This window comes from Phocoena phocoena, chromosome 16 (genome assembly GCF_963924675.1).
Source record: "Phocoena phocoena chromosome 16, mPhoPho1.1, whole genome shotgun sequence".
NCBI lineage: Eukaryota > Metazoa > Chordata > Mammalia > Artiodactyla > Phocoenidae > Phocoena > Phocoena phocoena.
Window position 1 is genome coordinate 65,995,324 of NC_089234.1, and position 12,762 is coordinate 66,008,085.

Sequence of the window (12,762 nt, forward strand, 5' to 3'; positions counted from 1 at the left end):
TTTTTCAACCAACAGTCCTTCCCAATGGGCTAAAAATTTCAAATTTCATTCAGTGATAGTTATATTTGGTGTTATTCTCATCTATAATGTGGTGACAAATTGGTAACAAAAGAAAATGCTGTAACAAAACCAACTGGAAAGTCAGTAGATTCCAACAGATTCACGATGGGACAATGAAAAAAAGTGGCAAATATTAATTAATGCAAATGCAAGGAAATACACAGTATACCTGTCTTTGCTTGAAGATTTAATATGCATGCCTGGAGGAATTGCTAGGCTTATTACACTTATGTACATGTAAAAATTCACAAATGTTATTATAAAAGGTGAACTTTATCTCTGTGCATGACTGTGATTATTAAGTACACTTTGGTATGCAGTCATCATAGCTTCCCACTTTCTCAGTCCTAACTTTTCCAGCTTCAGTGTTAAAAATATTGTCTAAAGACCTAAGGTAAAGATGTGGGTGGGGAATGGATCTTGTTTGTAAAGGAGGGAGAAAATCAGCCTTGTATAATATGGGTATTTAGTGTCATTTCTCCACAGCTAAAAAAACCAAAAAATAAGTCACATGAGCTTTCTGTAAGGGCTATCGCCTCTAATTCAGAGTTCTGCTTTCTCTGCAGACTCTGTACTACTTCTGAATGTAGCATGCAATTTATATATGCATCTGGAAGGAAATACATTAATCACAAGAAACAATATTTGGTTTAGTAATGGCAGTTAGAAATATGATTGCTGACCTAACAACATGAGTATCTTCAATATCATCCTGGAAAAAAAAAAAACTGTTCAAATTCTATGAGTCTTAAGTTGATTGGTAGCAAATGAAGGGTATTGAAAAATACAGGCAATTCAGAATTCATAAAAACGAATTACATTGAATCTGACAGGGAAATATATATATGTAGGCACACAAAGATAAACAATGGTATAAGCTAAGCTAGACATTTAAAATATATGTTTTCAAACAGAACTTTCTATGAAGATTTAAAGAAGAAAGAAGACATTAGGTGCTGGAGAATTGCTTTGTATTTTCATGGGATGTCAAAAACTATGACAAGAGAAAGACTTCCCAGAATTAACAGTAATGAGTGCAAATCAACCTCCATATTCTTGATCATAAAACTTTTATATTAGTTCCAGAATAATGACAAATAAAAATGTATTTATATAATGCGTGGAGCAGGAAAGAAGAGTGCATGGCAGAGAGGACAGCTAACAAGGAAACCTAAAAAGCCTTTAGTCATAAATAAAATATAAATATATTTGTTTGCTCTGCATTCTAAATTTTAGGACAGAAATTTGTCTGAGTGTTAATTTCAATTATTAAAATGCAATAAATAAATAAATAGAGTAATGCTCTTTCTTAGCTGGCCTTTGTTTCTTTATTGCTGTTACCTAGGATTGAATTTCCCAACACATGTGATAAAATGTGTTGGTTTAGTGTGCATGCATCACAATTACCTGGTAGACTTGGTAACCCACAGGTTACTGAGCCCCACCCCCAAATTGTCTGATTCAGAAGGTTTCGGTGGGGCCCGAAAACTTTATTTCTAACAAGTTCCCATTTGGTGCTGATATTGCTGGTCTTTGAACCATGCTTTGAAGAAAACTACTGGTATAATGGAATATGTATTAACAAATAAAAGTTTTCATTTTGCTATGAATTGGGAACATTTGGTTAGGAACCTCAGGTAGGTTCGTTTCTTTTCTGCAGTATTCCTGAAAACATTTAATATAAAATGTATTTTATAAATATTGCCAAAGCAATACTGCAACAGGTGGCGTTAAACAGGCAGGGAAAACTATTCAAGACTATTGAAATAGGGGAGAGAGATTGAACTCCTCTCTACTGAAACAAAAGTTAGGAGTTTTGAAGCCCTGAGGTGAGCTAGTGAAAATGTACTAGATGACTTTATATGGAAGGGTGGTGACTGTGATCAGGGCATCTCTATTTGCTAGTGATACCTGCCCCAGAGATAGGAAGATGGGGACTTTATCTTTCTTTATGACTACATTTCACAGGAATGGCTCCCAGATGTTTGAGAGAGACCTTCCTGGTTTGTAAAACTGGTAAGAGACTGAGGGAAGATTTACATCTCAAAGGGACAGAGAAAGAACTTACAATTGCAAGGTTTCTATAGTAATTGTTCTAAGCAAAAGGGAACTGAAGACTCATAGAGCTTGACCAGTTTTTTTTTTTTGGATGATATTAAAGATAATCATGTTGTTAGGTCAGCAATCATATTTCTAACTGCCATTGTTCTAAGAAAAAGGGGACTAGATTCAGGAATAAACCTATCTAATGTGTAGTCAAGCTGAGGAAAACATTAAGGATATATTGGTCAAAATCCAAAATGAAAGTGTAATATGTTGTTTCCAAAATAATTTGTCTTGGAACTACTCTTTTGAAGGAGCACCTTCTGGTGTTATTTCTCTGAAAAATATATACGAAACTTTGTTCTAGGAGAAGGCTTCTGTCCAAGGCTAAAAAGTTCTCAACAAATGCCACTTAAGCTCTTTATGCTGTTAATTGCCAAACCAAACTAAATATTCCTCTGAGTAGCAATTGCTTAAGGGAATAAATGGCACAATAAAGTCTTGAAGCCTGGACATGGGAAACACATAAGGTAAAATCTGGTATTTATTTTTAGAATGGTAACACATTAATTAACTTTGATGTGAATAGGTTACGTATATATGGCAGCAGAACTGCTTAGCGTTTAGATGTATGTATGCAGCTACATATGTGCTGTCAAAAGTAAGTGCTGTGTCATATTCATATGCACAAATGCAACCTGGTCTTTATTCTTTCACATTCTTTGTCTTTCTTCCCGCTGTCTTATTTAAGATACAGACAAGTAGAGGTTTTATCTTTGAAACAATTTATTTTTTAATCTAGTCACAGTGTCCAAACATTATTCTAAGTTTATGATAAAATACTAGACAATTTTTTTTTTTTTTTGTCTGCACCATATGACGTGTGGGATTTAGTTCCCTGACCAGGGATCGAACGCAGACACTGGCAGTGAAAGTGCCAAGTCCTAACCACTGGACCACCAGGGAATTCCTGAAAAACTAGATAGCTTTTAAAAATTATATTTATCATTTCTTTCTTTCTTGACTTAAAAATATATGCTTTTATTGTTTGGATTCATTGTATAAGTCAGCAGTCCCCACCTTCCACCCTCCAATCTCCTTTGCTCACTCACAGAGAGAAACACGTTTCTAACTATTTTGGGAGGTATTTGCACTATATGTTTAAATTACACACTTATAATACAATGTATTTATTTTTCAGTTACATATGTTACCTACTGCCTTCCTAATCAGTAAAATGAGGGTTTAGCACTCTTATAAAGCTCCTTCCACCTTAAAGGTATTCTTCCAATGTAATCATATCAAAATTTGGGGGCAAATTGTATTATATATTTTCATTATTATGAAATACGTAATAATTCATAGTATTATTCACAATTGAGATACATACCATAATGATTACATTTCCTTTCTTATGCATCTCCCCGCCTTCCACCCCAGTTTAGTTAATGCCTCATTAGGTGCTTACCTATCCATCTTTTCCCTTAAAGATACTGAAAATAAAAAGGAATCTAAAACACCTTGCTATATGGTCAAACACTTCACGTGATTTTTCAGGGGCTGGGTTTTCTTGGAAATAGTTTTTCTGGACCATATCATCCTCCTTCTTCAATCTCCCTGTCAGCTATCTGGAGCCTTTTAACTATATAAAATAATTTATGTAGTTATTTTAACCCATCATGGAAAAAATCCTTAAAATAAAGATTTTTAAAAAAATATCTATGAGGAGAAAACCTTGAGGGGAGAGGGTTCCATTTTTGAAGCTCCATCCCAGAGAAAAAAGTTCCAGACAATAAAAATAAAATGCTCTCATATCACTTATTCTCTCATGACCTCTGCCCAACCTAATCATCCCCTGCTGATATATACAGCTGTTTTCCTAAAACACACACACACACAACAACAACAAGAAACAACAATCATTCTCTTTTTTGAGATTTAAGGATTTCTTGGGAACAAGCTGCTTTATCATCCTACTTTTTCTCCTTTAATGTTATTTTGTAGGTTATCTTTTTCCAGCTTTTGAATATAAAAGAGAAAATTATTTAATCAAAGTGAAAACTTTTGCTGCCAATACTAATGAAACCAACACCAGAAACTGACTTCTAATTTTAATCCTCCAGTATATGTCAACTGTTATGGTAGTTGTTCTTAGATACATTTTTTCCCTCTCAGACCCTCAGCAAACCTGCGAGTCACAATTGTCTTGAACTTGACAAAATATGAGTTATGCAAACAAATACCCACACACATACAGAATATGTGTTTGAAACTTTCGAAAGCTCCTATGCATGAGTCCTCATCAACTAATTTATGCAGTTTCCAATAATCTCTTCCTTTGTATTTTCTTAAAACCTCCTTTTTTCCAGTAGTAGGAGATTTAACGTGGACTTAAGCTTCAAATAGGAAGACAGATTAAAATTGCCTTTATTCTTACATTTATTCTTCAGAGTGTATTTTAGTTAGAATAGTTCTCTTCCCTGATCTGAATCTTATTTCATGGTTCTCACCTCAGACTTATTTCCATGTTCTGCTATTTCTTCAAGCTTGGGGTGCCCTTCTTTCTTATCACTTATTTCTCGCTTATGTAGTGAATGTGACACATTTTCAAGAACAAAAGAAATGAATAAGTAGTTAAAAAATTATATTTTATGTTATCTAGCTTTCATTATATCTGCTTCTATATCTTTCCACCTACTAAGGGAAAAACAATCTGTGCTCTTTAGGATACATTATTATTAGCATAAAAATTAGACTAAAGTGGACGCAGTCACACTTATTCTCTTATTTTCTGTTACTTAAAGATAGCAGAATACACCTTTTTGTATTAAACATGCTGTGCTTTCAAAACCCTTGATACCTCTGTATATAGTATATAAGTTATGACTTATTGAGAAGGTCAATTGTCTCTTTTGGAAAAAAAGACACAGGGTTACATCTCAGACCTGACAGATTTGCTACTTGTGATCTTTGATTTTTGCTGACTGGATATCTCTTTGATTTGAAACACACATAAAAAAGGCCTGCTATGCTCTTGGGCTCTCCAAAGTCTTTTACACAAAGAAATAGGAAGTGAAATGGAAGAACTGGAGAGGAGGAGAGTGCAAAAGAGATTGTACTTATATATGCTCAGTTCTTTACCCTAAATCCTCTTCAGAGAAAGGGAGAAAAGGATCAGAACTCATCCATCAGACAAGTGCCTATGCTTGGAATTTAATACTCCACCTTTTGTGCTCTAAACTTTGAAGGTAGTCTTTGGATTCATTCACGAGGTACTTCTAGTCTACCTCCATAAATTGCTATCAGGAGTACAGAAAATAAAATTAGTCCTTATGATTAGCAAAGTATACCTAACCAGTTTCTTGTCAGTATTTTATAATAAGATAAATGTATTAAGTCTCAGAGTTGGGGTCCACCTGAGGCACTTGGCAAATAATGCAGTAGTTTATTTATTGAGTATTGTTATGGATTGAATGGTGTCCCCCCCCGCCAAATTCATATGTTGAAGTCCTAACCCCTAGTACCTGAGAATGTGACCTTATTTGGAAATAGGGTCATTGGAATGTAATTAGTTAAGATTAAGTAATACTGTAGTAGGGTTGGCCCCTAATCCAACATGACAGATATCCTTATAAAAAGGAGAAATGCGGACACAGATATGCACAGGGGACGAATGCCATATGAAGAGGAAGGCAGATATTGGGGGGAGGCAGTTAGAAATACGATTGCTGACCTAACAACATGAGTATCTTCAATATCATCCTGAAAAAAAAAAAACAAAAAAACTGTTCAAATTCTATGAGTCTTAAGTTGATTGGTAGCAAATGAAGGGTATTGAAAAATACAGGCAATTCAGAATTCATAAAAATGAATTACATTGAATCTGACAGGGAAATATATATATGTAGACATACAAAGATAAACAATGGTATAAGCTAAGCTAGACATTTAAAATATATGTTTTCAAACAGAACTTTCTATGAAGTTTTAAAGAAGAAAGAAGACATTAGGTGCTGGAGAAATGCAGTGATAATTCATATAAATCACTTGCACTAGTGTTCATGACACACATTGAGTCATGTTCATTTCATCAGGTCAGTGCCAGGTACATACCAAGCATTTAAATAAATATTTGTTGGATTAGATTTTTCTGGATTCATTATCTTGTTTTAGAGTGGTTAATAATATGATTTTAGACACCAAAATTAGTGGGGCATAAAGATCAGACAGTTTGTCCACTCAAGACATAGCACTTTGGTGGCCATACTTTCCACTTACACATGAACTTGTATAACATGTGAACTTGTATGACAAATCCAAGAGAAATACTGATTTTCAGTGAGGAAGGAAATCTGACATCACATTGGGCTATTACTGTGTATGCGTGTGCATGTGTGTTAGCCTGGGTCCTACTGGAAACAGATGGCACACTCAAACTGGAAAGTTTAGGGTCAATTTAATAAGGAGATGCTCTACAAAGGTGTGAGCAGCATTTGGGGAATAATGTGGCACCTGAAACGGCTACGAACCTACTTCTTAAGGGACAAAGAAAGGAAATAAATATTAGAATCTGTAGACAGGAGCCTTATTGAAGGAACATCCTGGCAGGAGCTGCGGCTTGGCAAAGAGGCATCAAGAAGAATAACTACCTTGACCTGTCTTGTCTTCTGATCTCATGCTAGTGCCTCTCAATGTTCAAACCTAGAAAGAAGCTTGAGGTAAAGGAAATCTATCGATGATATAATTCTATGCAGGCTATCCTCTCAGGGCAAAGAGTACAGTGAAGAATGGTGCAAATTGGATCTGATAGAGATTTTATATCATTGTTAAATTCTGCTACATCTAAAATTTTTCTCATGCTTCTTTTTTTCCCTCTCTCCCTCAATTTTTGTACATTTTCTTCTCATCTCACACTTATCATGAAAATGAAATGTTAGACTGAATATGGAATTTCCTTGTTTCCTGATCTTTCACCTACTTCATCAATTCCTTTTCTCTCTTATCCAGTTTAGGGAAGATGATGTGTCATTTCAATCAATTAATTTCACCATCAATACTTGAGGTTTTTCTTTCTACCCCATCAGTCCTACTCAACTCCAACCCACGTTTCTCCACTTATTACTCAGGTTGCTGAGATCTGCTGGAGAAAACCATACTGCCTTATGCACAAGTGCCATTACAAATTTGTGTTCTCCAAACTCAGTTAGGCACTTGATGCCTTCCTGAATACCTCCTTCATATCTTCATATCAGTTATAACACATCACACTTTTGTACCTCCACGTTCAACTTATCCTAATCTCATGGACCAGCGAGCCAGCTAAAAAGTATCCTGCTTTAAAATAATACATCACAGATCCCTGTTTTCATTTCAGCCTTTCCTTTGATTCTGTGTAAGTGGTTCAATATTATCTGAAGGCAAACTGGAAAATTTAAAGATGCATAATGTCAACCCATGAGTAACTGCCAAAAAAAAAAAAAACAGAAAAAAGGGCAAGGCATAGCTAATAACAGGATATGCAGCCAATGTGGTGGTTTGAGGGAGACTTAAAGCTCCAAATGCATATATTAGGAAAGAAGAATGATCTTAAAGTATTGTTTTTATCACGACTTAATAAAGGAGAAAAACCTGTGACTGAGGAGTCTGGCTCCATCCCCAAATCCTGTGTGGAATCCTTGGGCCCAACTATAGGCAATTACCAAGATTTGCCTCACAGGCCTCATGAGTGAAAGCTGCTTTCCCCTCACCAGATTTGGTGCACAACGTTACACTGCAATTTTCTGAAGAAAGTTGTAGTCAAGGACTCAGATTTCCCCCACCCCACTCATCTGCATCCTCATAGGCATATGGGCACTCCTAGCCCTGACCACCTATTTTGAGGCCTCCATCTCAGTGCCCATGGCTGAGGCACTCTACTTCAACTCAGTACCTTCCAACTCCTACCCCTTCTTTCTTTCCTTACCTTCAGCCCATGGTCCATGAAGAGACAAGAGCCTTTTGTTAAGTCTCTCCTCAGAGACAGCTACCCCTTTCTGCGCTCCATCCATCTGATCCTCTCCTGCCATTCTATGAAGAAAAACAAAATAGCAGGGAGCCAGAGCTTCCTTTAACCTCTTGCATTATTCACTGTCACAGTAAGTGAATAAAGGCTTGATTAGTACTTTCAGTCTTTCTGTCCAATTGACCACCTCAATACCTATTTTGTTGATAATTGTTGCAGAGAAAAGCACTTGAAAAATTTGGCAGTCATGCATGATAAAAACACTCAGCAAACTTAGATCAAAAGGGACTTTTTTTCCCACTCTGATAATAGACATCAATAAAAATACTACAGCTAGGGTGGGGGTCGGTGCGGAGATTCAGTCATGAAGTCGGGATTAGGGACTTCTCCCGCAGCGACGTGCCTGGCGAGCCTATTTGTGTTGTGGCATCAGGCTTCCAGGTGACTTTACAGTGAGATGCTGCTCTCCATAGGGATGCTTATGCTGTCGGCCACACAAGTCTATACCATCTTGACTGTCCAGCTCTTTGCATTCCTAAACCTACTGCCTGTAGAAGTGGACATTTTAGCATACAATTTTGAAAACGCATCTCAGACATTGATGACCTTCCAGCATGATTTGGTTATAGACTTCCAGCTGAAGGTTTAAAGGGTTTTTTGATTAACTCAAAACCAGAGAATGCCTGTGAACCCATAGTGCCTCCGCCACTAAGAGACAATTCATCTGGCCCTTTCATCGTGTTAATTAGAAGACTTGATTGTAATTTTGATGAAAAGGTTTTAAATGCACAGAGAGCAGGATACAAAGCAGCCATAGTTCACAATGTTGATTATGATGACCTCATTAACATGGGATCCAATGACAGTAAGTACAGATCACAAAATTTGTCCAGGATAGACATAAAGCTAGAAGAAACTGACTTCGTAAAGATCAACTTAAGAAACTCCCTATACATAAATTCAAAAAAGGAGATGAGTATGATGTATGTGCCATTGATTTGGATGAATATGAAGATGGAGACGAGCTCAGAATCCGTCTGTGTTCCCATGCTTATCATTGCAAGTGTGTAGATCCTTGGCTAACTAAAACCATAAAAACCTGTCCAGTCTGCAAGCAAAAAGTTGTTCCTTCTCAAGGCGATTCAGACTCTGACACAGATAGTAGTCAAGAAGAAAATGAAGTGTCAGAACATATGCCTTTATTCAGACCTTTGGCTTCTGTCAGCACCCAGTCATTTGGGGCTTTGCCGGAATCCCGCTCACATCAGAACGTGACAGAATCTTCAGACTATGAGGAAGATGACAATGAAGATACTGACAGTAGTGATGCAGAAAATGAAATTAATGAACATAGTGTTGTGGTCCAACTGCAGCCTGATGGTGAACAGGATAGCAAACAACATAGCAAACACTGTTTGACCTTCAGAGGGTATTGGGTTATTTCCCTTTAAAATGTTTATTTAGGCATATAGTTATTTTACTCCCTTCAGAGATTTCTGTGGAAATAACTTATTTTTTAGTATTCTACAGGTTAATCAGATTACTGAAACAGGCTTTTTTGACCTGGTATTTATCTGCAGGAGTGTACTTCATTTCACTAATAACTAATACAGACTGGTGCTGTAACTCAAGCATCAAATCAACTCTTCTTTTGGAATGAAATATAGCCAAAACATTAAAAAAAATTCCTCAGTATAGCTTACAATTAAGACCTAGATCACAGTATGCAAATGTTTCATGTTTTTACACACAAGGTCAGTGCTGTGGTCACCTAGCATGAGCTAAGCCAACTCCCATCTCCATAAAGTTACCTAGAGTTGTTGAGCTGGAATACGGTTGTTCTGGTATTTCAGCCATCATTAGTGAGAGGCTACAAGGTAAGTTAGCATTTTTCTTCCGATCAGCACCACAGAGACTCAAAGCTGTCTTTTTCCTTTCTATTGCCAAGTAGTCTTATCCTGAGAGAAACAGTCTCTACTAGGCCAGATTGCAAAATTTTTTTTTTTAAGGTTTTTAATACTATAGTGTTATGTATGAACTTGACTTATTGGCTAATGTCTCTGGACTTTAGTTACTGAATTTCAGTATCCTTAAGGATTTTTTGTGTTATTGTGATCAAAGCAAAAAGAAAATGCTGTGTAGAAATACCAAACTTCAGTAATTGTTAATACTCACATTATATACCTCTTAAAAAAGAGCATCTTATGCTAATTAGTCCTGCTAAACTATGAACAAATTGTTCAAGTATTAGATTTGCAAATATTGCTTATGTTTAACAGAATTAATGATGTATTTAAACAATGTATTATGAAAAGCTAAATTATACATTATTGTAACTATGTAGAAAATATAGACTTATGTACAGTCAAAATGTTAAGAATTTTTATATGGCCTTGTATGAAGGGAGTTTGAATGTTAATAAACACGCTTTCCACTTTAAGAACTGGCAAAAAATAAAAAAATAAATGAATAAATAAAAATACTACAACTAACATCATACTTAATGAAAGCTTCCCTGGTAAGATTTGTAAAATGAAAGAAAGACAATTTTTCCCACTTCTATTCAATGTTGTATTGATCCTACTCAGTGCAATACAATCAAACAAACAAAAAGTAACAGGCATACAGATTGGACAGGAAGAAACAAAATTGTCTTTTCTGGCAGGTGACAATTTTATATGATATAAATCTCACAAAATTTGCAAAGAATTTACTAAAATAAGTGAGATTAATGTTTCCCAAATGCAAAATAAATATACAAAATGCATTTGGTTTCTTATTGCCTAGCAATAAACAATTGGAACTTGAAAGCAAAATAACACTTATAAAACATAAAAATACCTAAAATAGTTAGAGATAAATTATTTCAAAATATTTAAAGACCTATTCAATGAAAAAAATCTAAAAAAAAAAAAACAATGCCGAGAAATTAAAGAACATATAGCAAAAGAGGAAATACTATGTTTGTGGACTGGAAGACTCAATATCTTTTAAGATTCTCCACCATTTGAATCTATAGATTCAATATAATCCTGCTCAAAATCCCAGCATACTTATTTGGTTGGAATTGACAAGGCAATTCTAAAATTTATGTGAAATTGCAAAGGACCAATAAACAATTTAAAAAGAAAATAGCAACATTGGAGAACATAATATTATCAGATTTTAAGACTGTACAAATACACACATAATATGAAAAATTGACAATTGGACTTAAAAAAAATTAAAATTTTAGGCTTTTTCAAAGATACAACTAAAAAAATAAAAAAGCATATCACACACTTCAAAGAAATATATATGACATATGAATATGTATATTTATATGTAATTCTGATAAATAAATATATATGTGTATTTATTTGATAAAAGAACTGTATGCTGAATGTATAAAGAACACTAACAATTCAATAATAAGACTAAAACTCCAATTAAAAAAACGGGCTTCCCTGGTGGCGCAGTGGTTGACAGTCCGCCTGCCGATGCAGGGGACACGGGTTCGTACCCTGGTGCGGGAAGATCCCACATGCCGTGGAGCAGCTGGGCCTGTGAACCATGGCCACTGAGCCTGTGTGTCAGGAGCCTGAGCTCCGCAACGGGAGAGGCCACAGCAGTGAGAGGCCCGCGTACCGCAAAAAACTAAATGGACAAACTATTTAAACCAGACACTTCACAAAAGAAGATATATAGACAAACACATGAAAAGATATTTAGCCACTGTGGTAATTCAAACTAAATCACAAGCAGATAATACTACATATCAACAGATTGGCTCAGTTTACAAGAACTGGCTGTACCAGTTTTGGTAAGGATATCAGCAACTGGAATTCTTATATACTGCTGGTAGAAATGCAAAATGATACAACCAATTTGGAACAGTTTGGAGTTTCTTATTAATTTCAACCTATAATTACTGTATGACCCAACAACTTCACTCCTAGATATGTTTCTAGGAGAAATTAAGCTTTACATCAACACAAAGACTTTACATGATTGTTCCTATCAGTTTTATTTGTTGTAGCCCCAAACTGTAAATAGCTCAAATCTACCAACAGTTAAATGAATAAACAAATTGTGGTATATTCAAAGAATAGATTACTTCTCAAAATAACATGAAACAAACTACTGAGGAACACAAGAGGATTGTAAATATTACAAACACTATGAGACAAAGAAGCTAGACTCCAAAAAACTATGTACCATATCATTCTACTCACATGAAACTCTAGAAAATGTAAATTGAATGTGTAGTGACAGAAGGATGGTCAGTGGTTGCCTGGAGCCAATGTTGGGAGGAGATGATTGCCTTGGGAAAGTCAAATTTGGGGTGGATGAAAATACTGTGTCTTGATTGAGGTGGTGATTACTCAAAAATTTAAATTTGTCAAAACTGGTATGCTTACCTAAATGTCCATAGACAGATAAATGGATAAAGAGACATATATACAATGGAATATTACTCAGCCATAAAAAGGAATGAAATTTAGTTATGTGTAGTGAGGTGGATGGGCCTAGAGTCTGTCATGCAGAGTGAAGTAAGTCAGAAAGAGAAAAACAAATACCGTATGCTAACACACATATATGGAATCTAAAATAAATAGTACTGATGAACTTAGTGGCAGGGCAGGAATAAAGATGCAGATGTAGAGAACAGACTTGAG

General features: G+C 35.5%; 1 pseudogene; it reads left to right on the forward strand.

Annotated features, from left to right (window-relative positions):
• The first annotated feature begins 8,561 nt into the window (after positions 1–8,561).
• Positions 8,562–9,523, forward strand: LOC136136560 (E3 ubiquitin-protein ligase RNF13 pseudogene; annotated as a pseudogene).
• Positions 9,524–12,762: the final 3,239 nt, after the last annotated feature.